Source organism: Parasteatoda tepidariorum, chromosome X1 (assembly GCF_043381705.1).
Source record: "Parasteatoda tepidariorum isolate YZ-2023 chromosome X1, CAS_Ptep_4.0, whole genome shotgun sequence".
Classification (NCBI taxonomy): Eukaryota; Metazoa; Arthropoda; class Arachnida; order Araneae; family Theridiidae; genus Parasteatoda; species Parasteatoda tepidariorum.
The window spans coordinates 40691315-40709564 of NC_092214.1; the positions used below are offsets into that span (position 1 = coordinate 40691315).

At 29.5% G+C, this 18250-nt stretch overlaps 1 protein-coding gene across 15 annotated transcripts in view; it reads left to right on the forward strand.

Annotated features, from left to right (window-relative positions):
- Positions 1 to 18250, forward strand: part of LOC107439180 (uncharacterized) — a 56478-nt gene that overhangs the window by 10336 nt on the left and 27892 nt on the right. For 3 of the 15 annotated variants that reach the window (XR_001583495.3, XM_016051675.3, XM_016051679.3), the window contains exons 1-2: positions 10794 to 11251; positions 16263 to 16353. The gene's annotated coding sequence lies outside the window, so the exon portion shown is untranslated. Of the gene's footprint in view, positions 1 to 10791; positions 11252 to 11450; positions 11482 to 11989; positions 12160 to 16262; positions 16354 to 18250 lie in introns of those variants that run through there. The other 12 variants (XR_011638160.1, XM_071187350.1, XM_071187352.1 and 9 more) reach the window with 9 other exon arrangements.

Genomic DNA, 18250 nt, shown 5'->3' on the forward strand with positions numbered 1-18250 from the left:
ATTCGTTTTTTTTTTTGCGGACTGTACTTGGTTTTTGCACTAATTGAGCAATCATATTGTTTACAGTCAAAAATGCATTAAAATTTAAAAAAAAAATATTGCATCGATTCCCTAAATTATAATATGCCGGAAAAAATTATTACCAATAATAATAAAGTATGAAATCAATTTAATAAAGACGTTCGGAAGAAAGTAAATGTTCTGGCAGGCTAAATGTATGAACCAAATGGGAATCTCGGAAAAACAAGGTACACACTGTTTTCCCTTCTCCTCTGTCAAACGGAATAAACATATTTTAAATGGATTTTTAATAGTGTCTTTTATAATTTTGTTTAATTTACAAGTAGCTGAAAATTTCAATTTATTCACTATTAAATTAAATAATTTAAGTACTATTATTTATTCACTAGTACTAGTATTTATTCACTATTAAATTAATAATTAAGTAGGATACTGATACTTATTTCAAACAAAAGACAAAATAAAATTAAAGGTTTTAATAGAATTAAAAACTTAAATATTAGGCCGAGTATTTGCCATCATCACAAGAAATGAAAATAAATATTATGAAAGTGAAAAATGAAATCGTAATATTTTGTTTTAATAAATACTATACTTTTAATTTTTTAACGTACTGAAATTAAATGTATTTAATCAATTTATCACTAAAATAGGATTTTTTCATTACTAAATTTAGTGATGTCTAGGAAATTGTTCAGATATGTTAAATAGTTAATAAGATTTATAATAGATATACTTTGCAGAGGAACGAAGTTTTTATTATTTTTTGTGCGGAAATTTAAGTTTTGACTTTTTTATTTGCTTCAAAATTGCCGAAAATAGAACTTATAAGTAACGCATTTCAGATTCTATATGTTTAAACAACAAATAAATTGCCTGTAAAATCAGTTTAATTTAAAAGTTAGCACTCAAAAATCATAATGAAACAAATTCATTTCTTAATTAGCAATTTAATTTCAGCAAATCTTTTATGCATTCAAATAGCTAAAACAGACCGTAAAAATTACACGCAAAAATTATATCAGATTTTTTTCTATTATCTGTTTGAAATATATATGAAACTTGCGTCAGAGAAGAAAAGCCATGCTGTATTTTCCTTTTGCTATGAAATATCCCGTACATTCTATCTATTGTAAATCTTAGATCCTCTAGATTAGCCAATGTGAACGACGCTTACACATTACAAATTGGCTGATCTAGAGGACCAAAGTAGAAATAGTAGTAGTACTTCATTCACAACGTTGCACCATTACAGCTGCACTATGAGGAGCTATTGATGAGGATCTGGTAAACATATCTGAAGATATGCCATCACAATTTTGATCCTCTGCAGAGGGGATGGTTCCTCCGTTTTTGTAGCCCTACGATCTGCGCACGATGTCTAGCACTTTATGGTAGAACAGTTTTACAAGGACCTATACCGCGCATCCTCGGTCCCTTTGCAGGCTTATCAAACACTGATTGCATCGGCACACTGATTGCTGCCAGTCATACTTGACTGTAGTGTTCAGCGGTGTCTTACGATCAGCCCTCAGTGGGAATGAAAATTAGAACAATGAAAATTAGAGCTGAAAAATTATAATGAAGCAAATTTACTTCTAATTCAGCAATTTAATTTTCACAAATCTTTTATGCATAAAAATAGCTAAAATAAACCGTCACAAATTATGTCAGAATTTTTCCTATTATTTGTTCGAAATACGTAGACATGCGTCAGAGGAAAGAAAAAAAGGACCCTGGTTGTACTTAATAAAAAAATTGCCGGTGCATTCTATAGGCTTAAGCAATACTGAATTCACTGTTTTAGAGGACTACTGTAGAAGTTAACTGGAAAATTTTAATGTAACGGAAACACGTTTTCCTATTGTTTCTCAAGGAAGACACAAAAGAATGACCTACTTTTAAAAGTGAAATTACGACATTTTTGTTAATAATTTATAATTGTCATTTCATGTACCATTAATAGATAAGGCAATATGATAAGTTTTTTCCTTTTAAAAGCGATTTGAGAATCGTAAGGAGTCTTCAGCAAAATGTATTACAGTGTGAAACTATAAAAACTTTTTTAGTGATTAAGAAATTGGGTTACTGGGAGAATAAAAATGTTGAAAAATTATTGCCAAAAAAATACCCAAATTGTATTCTGTCTAAGATGGTATGTATTAATATCAAGTTATATAATTTCAAACCCTGCCGATTTGTGGGGAGTATTAAAAAGACTTTTTCTGCAACTAATTTTTAACTTTTTGCATTTTCTGCGAGTTTATGATGTGTTAAAATAGCTTTCTGAAATACGAACTTCTGGAAAAGTTAGAACTAAAACTATATTATGACTACAGCACATCTAAATTTACGAACTTCTCACATCTTTCAGGAAACTATTCCTAGAAAATCAAAAAGATTTTATCCGATTTCCGTTTTCTTTTATAAGAGCCGCGATGGCTTAGCTTAGGGGGTAGAACGTTCGCCTTCCAATCAAGTGAACCGGGTTCGAATCCCAGTCGATACGAATTCCGCATCCAGCTTGCACCGATCACAGTGCTGACGTGAAATATCCTCAGTGGTGGACGGATCATGGGTTAAAGTCCCCTTGCAGTCAGGCAAACCGTGGGAGGTTCTCGTGGTCTTCCTCTCCATGTGGGAGGTTCTCGTGGTCTTCCTCTCCATGTAACGCAAATGTGGGTTAGCTCCATCATAAAGTCCTCCACTAAATCAGAATTTTTCCCAATACTCGATCTAGATGTTCCCTTGTCTTCTGGATTGAGTTCAAAATTACAAGGCTACGGAGTTGAACATTGGTAGTCGTAAACCCATAAAATTGGGACGGCTGTTCAACGACGCTTATAAAATATAAGATCCTAAGTCCATTTCCTTAACAAAATATGTCCACAGACGCGATGAAACCACGCTTTTCTATTTTTAAAATTCTTATGAATTCGAACGACGTTCTAAAAATTTGTAAACAACTTTTTAATACTATTAAATCTATAAATTTGTTGATTTATTTAATAATCTCTTCTAATTATTTTAAACCTGTTAGTTCCATATGTATGGCGTGTTCATCTTTGCGAATCACAAAAAAATTCTCAAAGCTTTGAAGTAATTATAGTAAATTATAGTAAAACACAAAGTATGCATTTGTCTTCGCAGATCTAAACAAAAAGCCTCCTTGAGAAGGATTTATGAGCTGTAACAATATAGTATTACTACCATGTGGCAGAATTTATTGTTACTTCTGTTTTTATTCACAGATGTGACCTATTACTTTGGGTGTAGACATTTGATTTGAATTTAAAAGTACATTAAATTTTATAATGTAGTTTTTCGATTGAAGTACAGTTATTTTAAATACATTCACAATCAGAAATGTTATTTTTTGAGATCCTGTCATATTTTTTTACTGACTTGAAAGCTCGGAAATTTGTAAACCAGCAAGGATTGACAGTCTGAAGACAGGATTTATCATTATTTGTGAACAAGTTTTGAAAGTTTTTGCTAAATTTACAGATTTTAAGCATTTTTTGTAAAGTTTATGACCAATTTTTATTAATTTTAATATTTATTTATTGTAAATATTAGATGAGAAAATGACCTAAATACGAATGACCTAAATATACACTAAATATATACACGAATGACCTAAATATATACAAAAGGTTGCGTTTTGTTTGGTTAAGAGAACTCGATTTCTATTTTTATTCTATGTTTTTTTCATCGTAATTACCATATCGCATTTTACTCAATTTCTTTTATGAACTCGAAACTCTTCTCACAACAGATTTTGGATGCTTAAATTCGTACTTAAAAATAAAAATAAACGTATTCGTATTCGTAAATAATTCGCAAAAATAAACGTATAAGCAAAAAAAATTTCTTTTAATTTTTAATAATTTGAATAAGAATAAATTTTGAACATAGAAGAATACAGTAAAATTGTTTTACTGCGTACCTCTGTACATTTTGGGAAAAGAATCGAAGCGAAAGTTATCAAATTATTGTTTACAGTGCTTATCAAAGTAATTCCACCAGAAAAACTCAAAGTTATGTCAAGAAAAAAAGTTTTATTGTACACAAGGTGCTATTTTATACATAATACATTACATTGCTTCATACAATGAGAAAGATATTGCATTAAATATGAACTATCATCGAAATTATGAAAAAGGAAAAAGTATGAAATAAGCTGTTTCAAAAAAAAAAAAAAAAGATATCAAATTATTTGTACTAGAGATTTTATTTAATTAGAGACGAGAGACCCAATAGACTAGGCTTAAAAAGGCTCAATAGTACGATAATTCTCGGTTTCTTTCGTTTCTTTTCTTTTTCTTTCTTTTTGGATTGATTGAACAAACAATGTTGAAAATATATATCTCTTTGATCATTTTTTAATAAAATGAAAGCGTTAGAGATGTTATTATGAGTGGTGTTAACTAACGAAAAATAAATTGACATTACACTATTTACGGTTTAACTTCATCAGTTAATAGTATTAAAAATTTTGAAAGATCATATTCAAGAAAATATTAGAAACATATGCGACGGATTTAAAATTACCAAAGTTTAAAATGCAATATTAATTTAAAAGCTTACTTTCTTTTAGATATTGTGCTAAAACTAAACTGAAAGCTAAGTTCGTGAAAAGCAGGGTCGGAATAATAGAGTTGAGAATCCAGTATTTCAACTCTATGGTCGGTCGGAATAGTCTGCCTGGTAAGGCGTTGTGCCCATGTTTGAGAGGACGTGGGTTCGATCCTGTCCAGTCGAAGACTCACTGTGTACGAAATAATGTCTGGCACAAGCTAATTCGGCCGGTATCACAAAGTCCTTCAAGTTCCCAAAACAAATCAATACCTCTGGGGGTGCTGGATAGTGCTCTGATTCAGGTCAAAATTGCGATCTGCGGATGTATGGATGGTGTGTGAATGCGTCTTCCCTGTAAAATGGGATGTGACGTATGTAATGATGTCTCCAGATCATCCTCAGGGATGTTTCCCAGGCAGTCGCCAATAGCTCTAACGCAACATAAATGAAAGTACCGTATCGTGAAAAAGTGAATAAATTTTGAAATTTTTGTGTAAACTAACTATACAATTAAATGTATTTTCAACTTAAAGAACTTTTTTTTGTATGGGGGTTGATGTTAAATTGAGAAAAACGGTTTTGGGACAAGTGCGTCTTTGTATAACAAAATGTGCGTGTCTTCTCATTTTTTTTAAATAATAATAAATAACAAATATTTTGCCTGCATAAGAAACTTTTATTCTTCTTTGAAGAATATCAAAACAGAAAATTAAATCAAAATTTTTTACCATTTTGATAAGAATAAAAATTGACATCGTATTTATTAATTAAATACACTAGTACACTCTTCATTCTATATACTTTTTATTAATTTTTCTTCTTTCTATTGAATGTTTAAGGCCGACCAGGTGGCCTAGTGGTTAGCGTGCCTGACTGCGGAGTCGATGGTTGCGGGTTCGAATCCTGCTCAGGGCATGGATGTTTCTTTCTCTCTGTGTTCTATGACCTTTCTCCTTCGTGTGAATGTGACCCGCCCTATAAACGGATTTGTGGTTGTGTGACGTGAGCGACGCTGCTCCACCGCCGTGGCTTCGCCACAGGTGCCCACTGGGTAACGAGAAGAGAGTAGCAATTCTGGGGTAAGAACCCAATGGGACAATACATCTCAAGTCTCCGCCTTTAAAAAAAAATAGAATGTTTAAAATTTGAAATCAGCATTTCCAAAGTCAGTTTTAAAAAACTGCTATTGAAAATCAAAGGGACTCGGTACTAAATTAGGTGTTATCTAGTCTTTGTTCGTATTAGCTATTTATTTCATTGATTTAATGCAAATAATTAGTTCTCTATTTAATTAGTTTAATTAGTTAATTAGTTCTTGAAAATTAGTTCTCTATCAGAATTTACAAACATGTCGGCAAATCATAATTTCCAAATTATGTTGGTCAATCATAATTTCAAAAATAAATTGCTGTATCATAATTTCTAAATTATGTTGGTGAATCATGATCTCTTAAATATGTCAGCAAATCATAATTTCCAAATCATGTTGGTGAATCATAATTTCCAAAATAAATTGCTGTATCATAATTTCTAAATTATGTTGGTGAATCATGATCTCTTAAATATATCAGCAAATCATAATTTCCAAATTATGTTGGTGAATCATAATTTCCAAAATAAATTGCTGTATCATAATTTCTAAATTATGTTGGTGAATCATGATCTCTTAAATATATCAGCAAATCATAATTTCCAAAATATGTTATTGATTAATAACTTCCAAAATATGTCGGTGAATCATAATTTCTTAAATATCTTGGCCAATCATAATTTCTTAAATATCTTGGCCAATCATAATTTCCAAAAATATATTGACCGATACACATTTAAGAACAGAAAAAAATTGTGAAGACAAAGATTAACCATCTAGTTGAACATATACGACAACGCGGAAATCTAATCTGCGAAAAATGTGCCAGTTTAGATAGATTCTGTAGCAATAGAGTTACAAAGAAAAAAAAACTTTTTTTTTTTCAAATGATTAAAATGACCTAATATTGTTGGGTAGTAAGAAGGCCACCACACCGCAAGCAATGGATGAAACTCTCTTCCTGGTTCTGATCAAGTTGTTAATGAAAAAAAAAGTCATATTTGTTTTGAATGTTGATGAATTATTTGCGTGTGAATTTTGAAGGTTATTATTTTTGTGTTGATAATACCTAATCGCATGTTAAAACATAGTGATATTGTTTAAAATTTTAGCGAGTTAACGAAAAAAAAACTTTAGACTGCAGAATTTTAAATACAACAACATAAACTGAAATGTAGAAGTTCTAATACGAACCGGGAAGCAAAAAACACAGTAATAACTTCTAAACGTTAATTTTCTAAGAGTTCAACAACATCCCAACTTTTTTAAATTAAAGAAAAAGTGATGAAATCAATAAAAAGTCAAAATTATGCTCTAAAAATGAATTAATTTTTACTAGTATTGGATATTTTCTGCTACAAATGTTGAATCAGCCTAAAAAGAAGAAAATTGCTGATATCTACCTCGCAACGATTGGCAAATTAACTTTATTGTATGCTTTATTGTTTTAATAAATTAAAATAGAAATAATACTTTTTCTTTAATCATAAAATTAAATATCTATTTTTTGTTTATTTTTATTTATTTATTAATTTATATATTTTTGCAAAATATAAAACACATATATTGTAAAATATGTATATTGAAAATATATATTACGAAAAAAAAATACATTTAAGTAAGCACCTCAAACACTGCTTAGAAATATGTAAGAATTAAGTGTTCTTTATTTTTGTGATTAAATTTCTTGAAAACAAATTAAAAATGCCGTAGCTGAACTTGAAAATTGTAGCTACTAAACTATTAAATTTCTTAAAAGCTCACACTAAGAAAAAAATTATGGTTAAAGCTTCAAGAATATCGTAAAATTTACCGTGTTTCTAGCTCTAATAGAAACACCAAAAAGCTCGGTAATTTTTATCGAAGCGCTTTGGTAATGATTTTGGTAAAAATAGCAATAAAGTATGGACTAATATGAGATAAAATTCGGCAATTTTGACATAATACTTTAGAGAATGGCATTAAAAATATTTATTCGATGAAATTTAATTTTCAGTTCTGTGTTTTTTACTAAATGTGTGGTTGTAAGAACTGTAAGTTTAAAAACCAGAATTACCGGTAAACTGTTATCATATGAACGGAAAAATTACCAAATAAATAGTTTAAATACCATATATTTTCGTTTTATTTACCAGAATTATGGTTCTTTACTGGAAATGTCATCACCATGCAGGTAGTTTTACCAGAATTTTTTCTTCCGTGCATAAATCATAGCTCTCAGAAACTGTTTTATTTGTGTTAAAACAAAATCAGTATTACTACCAATAATATGAGGAACAATTGTTTCTTTCTTGGATAACAAGTCAGTTTTAAAATATTCCTCTTTGAAAGCTATAAATATCGGTTTAAACTAATAAGCCTATTTTTCTCATAAATTTGTTTGATTTTGGGTTCGGTTTGATTTGATTTGTTTGATTTTAAATTATTCGGGTTTTTAAAAAAAATGTTATTTATTAAAAATATTTATCTACCAAAAATTTTTTAAATATATATATATAATATAATGACAAATTTTATCTTTAACTCTATTGAAAATATTTTATCAGGGTAGACAGTTATTGAAAACTTTATAGGTATGCAATTTTTAGTTAATATATTTTTTAATTGGACTCAAATTAGGACTCAGAATACTAATTAAAACTTGAATGAAAAGGAACGAAGCTAATGAGCACGTCTTGCGCATTTTTTAAATTGTCAAATTCGTGTAATTCCATTTTTAAAAAAAAATAAGTTCTCGCCAAAAAAACTGCCCTTTTTAGTTACTGAAATTTTATTGACGAGAAATTTTTAGTTAAAATTTTTATTTTGTTTTCAGAAGGGATGTGAATTTTTGAACGAACCAAAGCAAAACCTGAGTGAAAGTAAATAGTGAAAGCATTTTTCGCTTTGTTGTATATTAGAATCACAATCACTGATTGGAAAAATGTTTAAGTAAAACATGTTCTCATGTTAAAAGCAACTATAGTTTAGGAAAAAGTTACCGACCGACGAGTAATTTTTGGTTGAAATTTTCAAATTGATTAATTTTTAGTTAAATGAAACACCAGATTACTTAACGAAAATTAAATTACAACAGTGGGAAATAATGGAAGCGACTTCCGCTTAGTAACAAATTAGAATCAAAATTCCGAACTATAAGATATTTCATTAAGATGAAATATTTTTTTCATTGTACAAGCATTAATTTTTAAATCTGGGAAGATTTATCGACGAATAATTAAGAAAAATTATTCATCGACGAATAATTAAGACAAAATTTTGAAACAGTTTTGTTTTCTGTTAAATAATCAGATTATTTAATAAAATTTAAATGCAAGACGGATTAAATTTTAAAAGCACCTTCTGCTTTGCGCCTTCAAAAATTCATTTTCATGTTGTAATAACAACCAAAATCTCATTCGCAAATAAAAATAATAGCTTTCTGAACATGCTGGCTCAACAATTCATAGTTTTTGAAAAATTTGTCAACGAGCAATATTTTGGCAAAAATTTTTAAAAACTGCTTTAGTTTGAGTTTAAGAAAGAGTCGAAATGCAAAGCAAAACTTGAATAAAAGACGGCTAAAATTATAAAGGTGTCATGTGCTTTGCAATAAAAAACTAAAATCTCATTAATAAATTAACAATAAAATATTTTCTCAGTATGCTTGCTCAATACCTTTTACACTTTGAAAAATTTATCAATAAGCAATTGTTTGGCTAAAGATTTTAAAAACTGCTTTGTTTTGAGTTAAATTATCAAAATGCGAAACAAAACTTGAATAAAAGACGAGTAAAATTTTAAAAGTGTAATCTGCTTTGTTTTAAAGTTTCGAATCTCATTCAAGAATTAAAAAGAAATTATTTTCTGACACTCGCTCAACAATATATAGTTTTCAAAAAAAAATTTTTGGCAAAAATTTAAAAAAACTGCTTTGAGTTGAAGTATCAAAATGGAAGCAAAACTTGAATAATAGATGGATAAAATTATAAAAGCTTCTGTTTCGTAACAATATTTAAAATCTCATTCGCAAATTAAAAGTAAATTATTTTCTCAATATGCTAGCTCAATAATTAATAGTTTTTGAAAAATTTATCAACGAGCAATATTTCAGCTAAAAATTTAAAAAAAAAAAAAACTGCTTTATTTTGAGTTTAAGAAAGAGTCAAAATGCGAAACAAAACTTGAATGAAAGATGGCTGAAATTGTAAGAGCGTCGTCTGCTTTGTAATAAAAAACTAAAATCTCATTAGCGAATTAACAATAAAATATTTTCTAAGTATGATCGCTCAACAATTTATAGTTTTTGAAAAATCTATCCACGAGCGATTTTTTGGCTAAAATTTTTAAAAACTGCCTAAATTTGAGTTAAAGTATCAAAATGCGAAACAAAACTTGAATGAAAGAAGGGAGAGTAGTGAAAGCGTTTTCTGCTTTGTAATAAACTTTAAAATCTCATTCACGAATTAAAAGGAAATAATTTTCTGACGCTTTCTCAACCATATAACCGAGGGTGTGCGGTATTGGTCCTCGTTAAACTGTGCTACCGTAAAGTGCTCGACTTCGCGCGCAGGTCGTTGGGCTACCGAAGCGGGGGTGCCATCCCCTCCGCAGAGGATCAAAATTGCGATGGCATGTCTTCGGATCATCCTCCGGGATGTTTCCCAGACCGTCGCCAATAGCCCATTGTGCAGCTCTAGTGCGACGTAAATTAACAATAACAATAACAATCAACCATATATAGTTTTCGAAAAAATTTTCAATAGCAACTTTTTGGCAAAAATTTTTAAAAACTGCTTTGAGTTTAAATATCAAAATGCGAAGCAAAACTTGAATTAAAGACGGCTTAAATTGTAAGAGGGTCGTCTGCTTTGTAATAAAAAACTAAAATCTCATAAACGAATTAATAATAAAATATTTTCTCTGCATGCTCGCTCAACAATTTATAGTTTTTGAAAAATCTATCCACGAGCGATTTTTTGGCTAAAATTATTAAAAACTGCCTAAATTTGAGTTAAAGTATCAAAATGCGAAACAAAACTTGAATGAAAGAAGGGAGAGTAGTGAAAGCGTCTTCCGCTTTGTTTGGATACTCACTTCCGGTCCTGTTGACATAAATACGTTTTCCTGGTTCACTTTTTTTTCTTTCTTCGAGCGAAACAACATCTTTAATTACAGCTAATCTATTAAATTTCCGATATTTTTCAGCTCTGCAGTGCTTCCTACTCGAATGACCCACAAATCTTGCGTGACGTAATCTTCTCAATTCACTTTCATCTTTGTTTTCTTTTTCTGATGGTCACTCTTTTTGTTTTTCTTGGAATTGTGTGCACGAGATTAACGAAAAACTAACTTCAAACTCGGAAGCTTCTTATGATAGCCTTTTAATTAGAAACTATATCAATGGTTTTGTGTGATAAAGTTCAACGTGTTTGTTGGAAGTAGTTTATCGTGCCCAGATGTGTTTTCTTCCAATTTTGTTATACTGAAAATAACATTTTAACTTTTTACTCAAATGGTTACAGTGATAAGTACCATTAAGGATGAAGGCGCTACAATGGATTTTATAATTTTTTTTCGGTAAGATTATGGAAAAATAAGTTTCATTTGTATAAATTTGTAGTCGTGATTATATATTTATTAGAACCACATTATATTGAAGTGATTGTTTTTCAGATTATTTTAAAGATATATTTTTAATTTTTCAAAATATTTTAAGATTTTGTTTTCTTAATATTTCTAAAATTAACCACAGTGATAAGTACCATTAAGGATGAAGGCGCCACAATGGATTTTATAATTTTTTCTCGGTAAGATTATGGAAAAATAAGTTTCATTCGTATGAATTTGTAGCCGTGATTATATATTTATTAGAACCACATTATATTGAAGTGATTGTTTTTCAGATTATTTTAAAGATATGTTTTTAATTTTTCAAAATATTTTAAGATATTGCTTTCTTAATATTTCTGAAATTAACTTTTGAATATTCTTTTTTAAATTAAATGTTATAAAAATGGTAAAGATATACATTTTGCTGAAAATACTATGCATTTAAAGTTACTAAATCTAAAGGTTTTAACGATTTCTTACTTTGCTGATTTCCGCTGTTGTTATTTTTTTTTCACCCTTGAACTTTTCTTCTTTAGTTACATAAAGTTCTTTTGTGCATTTTAAATGTTTTGTTATTGTTATGAAACTTCCCTAAATGTACCGTGTAATCTTCAGTTTTTAAAGTAACCTTGGCACGCATTGTTTTTATTTGTGATTGCGGGTCTGTCACGTGAATATGTGTGTGTTATTTCATTTGTGTTTCTATTTCGGATTGTGTGTATCGCACGTAAATGTGTGATTGTCATTGAGAATTGTTTGACTCTCTGAAACCTTGAAAATCATCAATTTTCATCACTTTAAATGATCAAGTAGACTTTCAAATGATATCAGAATTGCTGGAAGAACTGCAAAAAGTAGTATATGGGAAAAAATGTGTAAGTTTTATGATAATTTAAAAACAACAAGGTATGCATAGCTGCCAGCTCTTCCGGTTTTCCCGGAAAACTTTATTTTCATATTTAAAGTGGTAACGAAACTACTGTTATTCCATTAAACTTTCTGAATTATAATAATAATTATAAGCGAGTATAAATAATTACAACAAATATATAAAAGCATAATAATCTTCATGATAGAAAATTTCAACTTGGTCAAAATATAAATATATTTTTGAGTAAAATTGTTTTTCGGTAATTGTTTTTCTACCACTTGGAAAATTCAATCTCGGAAAAAGTGGAAGTTAGCAGTAATGTATATACTGCAGGGGATGTTCAGAAAGTATACTTCGTCATGATTTTTAACAAGGAAGCTTTAGTATAAACAAAAACATTCTATACCATAATAAAAGCAAACTTTTAACATGGTTGTCACCGACATTGACTCATTTTCGGTACCATGAGAATATGTAGTACTCCAATAACGGTACTCCATACCCAACAATTTTAGGAGAGTTCTTCAGGAGCCCCCCCCCCCTGATCTAACTTAATCATCGAAGGGGTGAAGACAGAGGGGGATTCTAAACATGCTTTTAATCATCTTTATTTAATTTTCACAAAGAAATTGATGATGGATAATAACTTTAGTATCTTGCGAAACATGTAAAATACAAGATTGTCGTGATATTACAACTCAAGAAATATAGCACGCTACATTTTAGATACTTCACTGATTTTTTTTCACAAAATTATAATAGAACAATTCAGCAAATAATAAATTTTAAAAGGTAGTGTAATAATATGCATTTACCAGTTTTTAGAGTTATATATTGTCTTTGCGTAATTTACGAAAAATGGTTATTTTCTTCTGGTTAATTTAGGGGCTCGAAGTTTCAAGCTCATCACAAGTTAGTGAATACGTTAAACAGAATTTATCGTCATATTATTGTCTATCAAACTTCTGGCTAATTTAGGGGATCGAAGTTTCAAGCTCATCACAAGTTAGTGAATACGTTAAACAGAATTTATCGTTATATTATTGTCTATCAAACTTCTGGTTAATTTAGGGGCTCGAAGTTTCAAGCTCATCACAAGTTAGTGAATACGTTAAACAGAATTTATCGTCATATTATTGTCTCTCAAACTTCTGGCTAATTTAGGGGATCGAAGTTTCAAGCTCATCACGGCATCCAAGTTCGTTTTTACCAATTTAAACCATAATAAAAGTCAATTTTAAGAAACCCAAATTTGGACAAATGTACACCATTAAATTATTTATCCGAAATTACTAATATCATAGCTTTATTTCATTACGTTTTTGAGAAAAAATTCATACAAGTTCTGAAAGTTTATCAATCGCTATTTCTCCTAATCTAATACAACGACGCTTTTATTTTCGAGTTATTTCTAAAGATGTAGTTCGGTCAAACAGTGCCGTATCATCAAAAATTTGTTAAGACCAAAAACGAAGACGAAAATCAAACATTTAACCTTAAATACAAGATGTGAAGGGATATTTTCCCCGTATCCTATGAAAAATTGTATCAATATCAATTTCCTATTTATTGAGGCACTTAAATTATTTTAGAGTGACTTTTAATTCATTTTATTCAATAAGACGAATTTTATGAAACTTGGTTGAAAATTTTAAATTTTAATGAACTTAAGTATTTTTTAATCCTAGTAAAGCTTTACAAAAATATTCTATAGTAGTTATGAGAAAAATTTTAAGCATATTTAAAAAAAACTAAAAAATAAAACTTGGCAACTAAATTCATAAAATTTAAAGAATATAAATTATGAGACAAGATGTTTTTCAAAATATTAACAAATGACTTAATATGGTATTGGTATCCAAATAATTCTCCTTTGGTTAACTTAAAGTAGAATCTGACTACGGGATACTATTAAAAGATTGCTACATCCCTTTATTGTTTCAAAGTGATGTACCACTATTGCTGACTTCACTTTAAGAAAAAGATGGAAGTCTGATGGGGCAAAATCGGGCTTTAGTCCAGGAGAGCCAATCTTTTCCACCCTAGGCTAGGCAACAAATACTTTCGCCCTTTTGCAGCATGGGATGTTGCGTTATTGGTCACGAACAAAATTTCTCAACTATAAAGCTCTGATTTCTTGTATAGAATAACGAACATCAGTTTTGTTACACCGTAGCAGTAGCGTGCTACATTGATAGTTTCTGATGCAAAAAATTCAATCACTATTTACTCGTTCTACTGCTTCGATTTTGCCCCTTTAGGTTTTATATTTTTATAAAATAAATAAAAATATGCAGTAGGCAGTTGAGAGCATTATTAATTGCTATGTACCAATTTTTCCAAATTAAATTCTTGAAATTTTAGGGAATAGCAAATTTATAAATCTTGTAGGTGCTTATGTGAGAAATTATGTTTCCTTATGCCGTTGTATACTTCAATTTCTAAGGAAGTCTTCCTTATGAAAAAAACTGACGAAAGCTTATTCGAAACATACGTCCCTCGTAAATATAGCATAGATTACCATGGCTGTAATGATAGTACTCTAGTTAAGAAAAAAAAATTCTTTTGCAAACAAGTTGATGTCTAAAGAAAAGGCTTTTTATGAAATTACATGACACAAGAAGATAAATTTAGCTTAACATAATTTCAAACCTAAATTATTTATAAATACAGGGTGAAAAAAAGTGTGGAAATGGTTAAATATCTCGATAAATATACATCGGATCGAATAAGTGCCACGTTCAGTGTTTATTTAAAAGCTATCCAATAACACCAAACTCGATCTTTCACCTCCACCCCCTGGAGGCGAGGTGAAGGGCAATTTTGAAATCTTAATGTGAACACCTATTTTTTTATTGCAGATTTGGATTCTTCGGAAAAAGTAACCCTTTTGGTAAAAGTAATGCATTTTGCTGCACAAAGGGTGCTGTAACCGAAAAAAATTAAATAGGGTACAAACTGTTTAAAATGGTGAATCTCGAGGCCCATCACATTAAGAATACAAAAATTGACACGTTTAAAAAAAAATTGATTTCTTTTAATTTTTCGAAAAAAATACCGAAAAGTTCAAGTTTTAACTATTTATTTCATAATTTTTTTTTCCAATCTGATAGATCTTGAGATACCTCCATTTTAAACAGGTTGTACCCTATTTTGATTCTCCCGGTTACAGCGCTATTTCATAAACCTATAACTCAAATAGGGTTATTTTTACTGAACAATCTGAATTTAATCTGCATGATAAAAGAGAGGGGTTCATATTTAAGATCTTAAATTGCCCTCCGCCCAATTCCCAGGTGAATATCAAGTTCAGTATCATAGGATAGCTTTTAAAAAATATTGAATGCGCCTAGTTTCCCTTTTTCGATCTAATGAATATTTCTAGAGACATTTTACCCTTTCCAAACTTTTTTCACACCTTGTATATTTTCTTCCATAGTAAATATTTGTGATAATCACAATTGTATTTTGAGACTTTACTTTTTGAAGAAATGGTTTTAAAAAAGGATATTTTGTCTGAACCTTTTCATTTTTTAAAAAAGAGAAATGAAATATGAAAACATCGGAAATGTAGTTTGTCATTATTTCAAAACAAGCCCTTGAGTTATCAACTTTGGGTAAATATTTAAAATTTATGGTTGTTTAAATTTAAAACCAAATTTTTCTATTGTTACGTATAGTAATATGACATTAATTAGAGCCATTAGATAATTTATTTGCACAGTAGGAATGCACCCCAGTATTGAAAAGAATTATTGAACTCTAGAAAAGTACTTTAAAACTCAATAGTGAAGCACTAATTGAAATGTTTGGAGTTATTGATTAATTTTTATATTCAACTTAAATAATGAAGCTCTAATTGAAATTTTCGGAGTTAATGATTAATTTTTGCACACAACTTACATAATGAAGCACTAACTGAAATTTTTAGAGTTATTGATTAATTTTCACACTCCACTTAAATAATTAAGCACTAACTGAAATGTTTGGAGTTATTGATTAATTTTTATACTCAACTTAAATAACAACATGTGTATTTTTGTGACGCAAAAACATTTTTTCCCTAAGTAATTGATGTGTAAAATATATATGTATTTCATTTTACAGAGAAGCTGTCTGTAACGCCGTTCCACTCCAGTACAGCCCTGTCAATATACCTAACAAAAATGAAAGCTCCTGCTGATATATCAATCAGTCAGTATGTATCTCTATATTTATTATTAAAAATTCATATGCACTGCTAAATCATAACAACATAAAAACGTACATAAAACGACATAAAAACGTACCTTTTCTGATTACTTTTTGCATGGAATCTTTGGATAAACAAATTTTATAACTGTGTACAAAATTTTACACAAAAGTAAAATTAATGTTAAGGGGTCTAAGCTCTGGACCGCTCTCTTGACTTAACTATGAGGACTAGATTTCCCAGATTGTGGCTACCCCCTATATTTTGAGGGTAAGCAATCCAAATTCATCGAATAAAGAAGGTGTGTTTAGTCAGAGAAAGTAAATTTTTTTTGTCTGATTTCGCAACTTAAAGTATCGTCTGCATTAATTAATAAGCATATTTGAGGTCACTGCCGTGAACCATTAAGTTTGAATCCTGATACGTGAAAGTTCGCTCATTTGATCAAAAGTTATTCAATGTGATTTTTTTTTTTTTTTGCTCACTTTGCCTTTATTATGATGCTCAAAAGAATTTTGAACATCGGATGAAAAAGTGTCATAAAATAAATTGCTGTTGTAACTGTTTTATTTTCGTCAAGTCATACAGAAGGATATCGTGAACTAATAAATTCACGTTTTCAGCATTCTTTTCATAATGTCAACAAAGTATAGTGCGCAAAATAAGAAATAAAAAAGCGGATCATCCTGAATAACTTTTGATCTAATTATCAGATATTTACGTTCTAAGACTCATTCTTAATGGTTTGTGGGGGTGATCTCAAATATGCTAATTAATTAGTTCAGACGATATTTTAAGTAACGAAATCAGACACGAAAACGTACTTTCGCTGAATAAACATATTTTTTCCCCGACGTATTCGGTTTTCTGACATTCAATATGTAGGGGGTTGCCCACGTCTGGGAAATGTGGTCCAAATAGTTTGGTCAGGAAAGCTGTCAAAAGCTTGGGCTCCTTAATGTTAATCTTGCTTTTTGCACATTTCGCCATATCTCGAAATTTTTTAAGGTGAATTAAAAAATTTTGAACACAATTATAAAATTCGTTTATCCGAAGACAACTTCCTGCAAAAAATAACTTTTAGTAAATATTTCTCACTTTCCATTGTTTTATTTGATATTAGGCGAAGGAATTTTGAATTGTAAGGTATGCAAGTTTTACATTTAGTTTAAAAAACATAATTTTAAAATGCAAAATACAAAATTTGAGTGAAATCGGCTGAATAGTTCCTGAGAAATCGAATTTTTAAAATATGACTGTTTTTGAAATTCGACGTTTTAGTGTCTGTTTTCATAACTTTATCTATCGTCTGCATAGAATGTTTGAGGTTATCCCTTCGAATCATTAAGATTGAATCCTAGACCGTGAAAATCCGATCATTCGATCAAAAGTTATTTAGGGTGGACCGCTTTTTATTTTGTGTACTGTACATTATGACTTTTACTTTATCAACGATGCTCAACACCTTTTATATAACTTTCCTTTCCCTATCTCGTACTGTTTTCAAGAAAAAAAAGCTAATTTTTAAACTTTTCACCGAATAGATAACACCGTAATTAATCTCATCTTTCAGCACATAGCGACTTTACTATAACTAGATACCTATCTTATTGTTATAGCTGCAGCTAAGTTAAGAGGGTTGTATCCTGTATAATTGATAAAAAATATAATAGGTATTAAAAAAATTAATATAATTTATGTCTAACATGATTGGGTTTTAAAAAAATTAAAATTTTATGCTGATTATGTAATTAATGTGTTTTATAGTTAAAAACATTTATGTCAAACATTTATGTCATTATACATTATTTAATAGTTACATTGCCAATTAAAAGCTTCAATATTTGATTTAAAAACTATGTATGAAATGTTGCTTTTTTTTAATACTTAAGAAAACATTCCG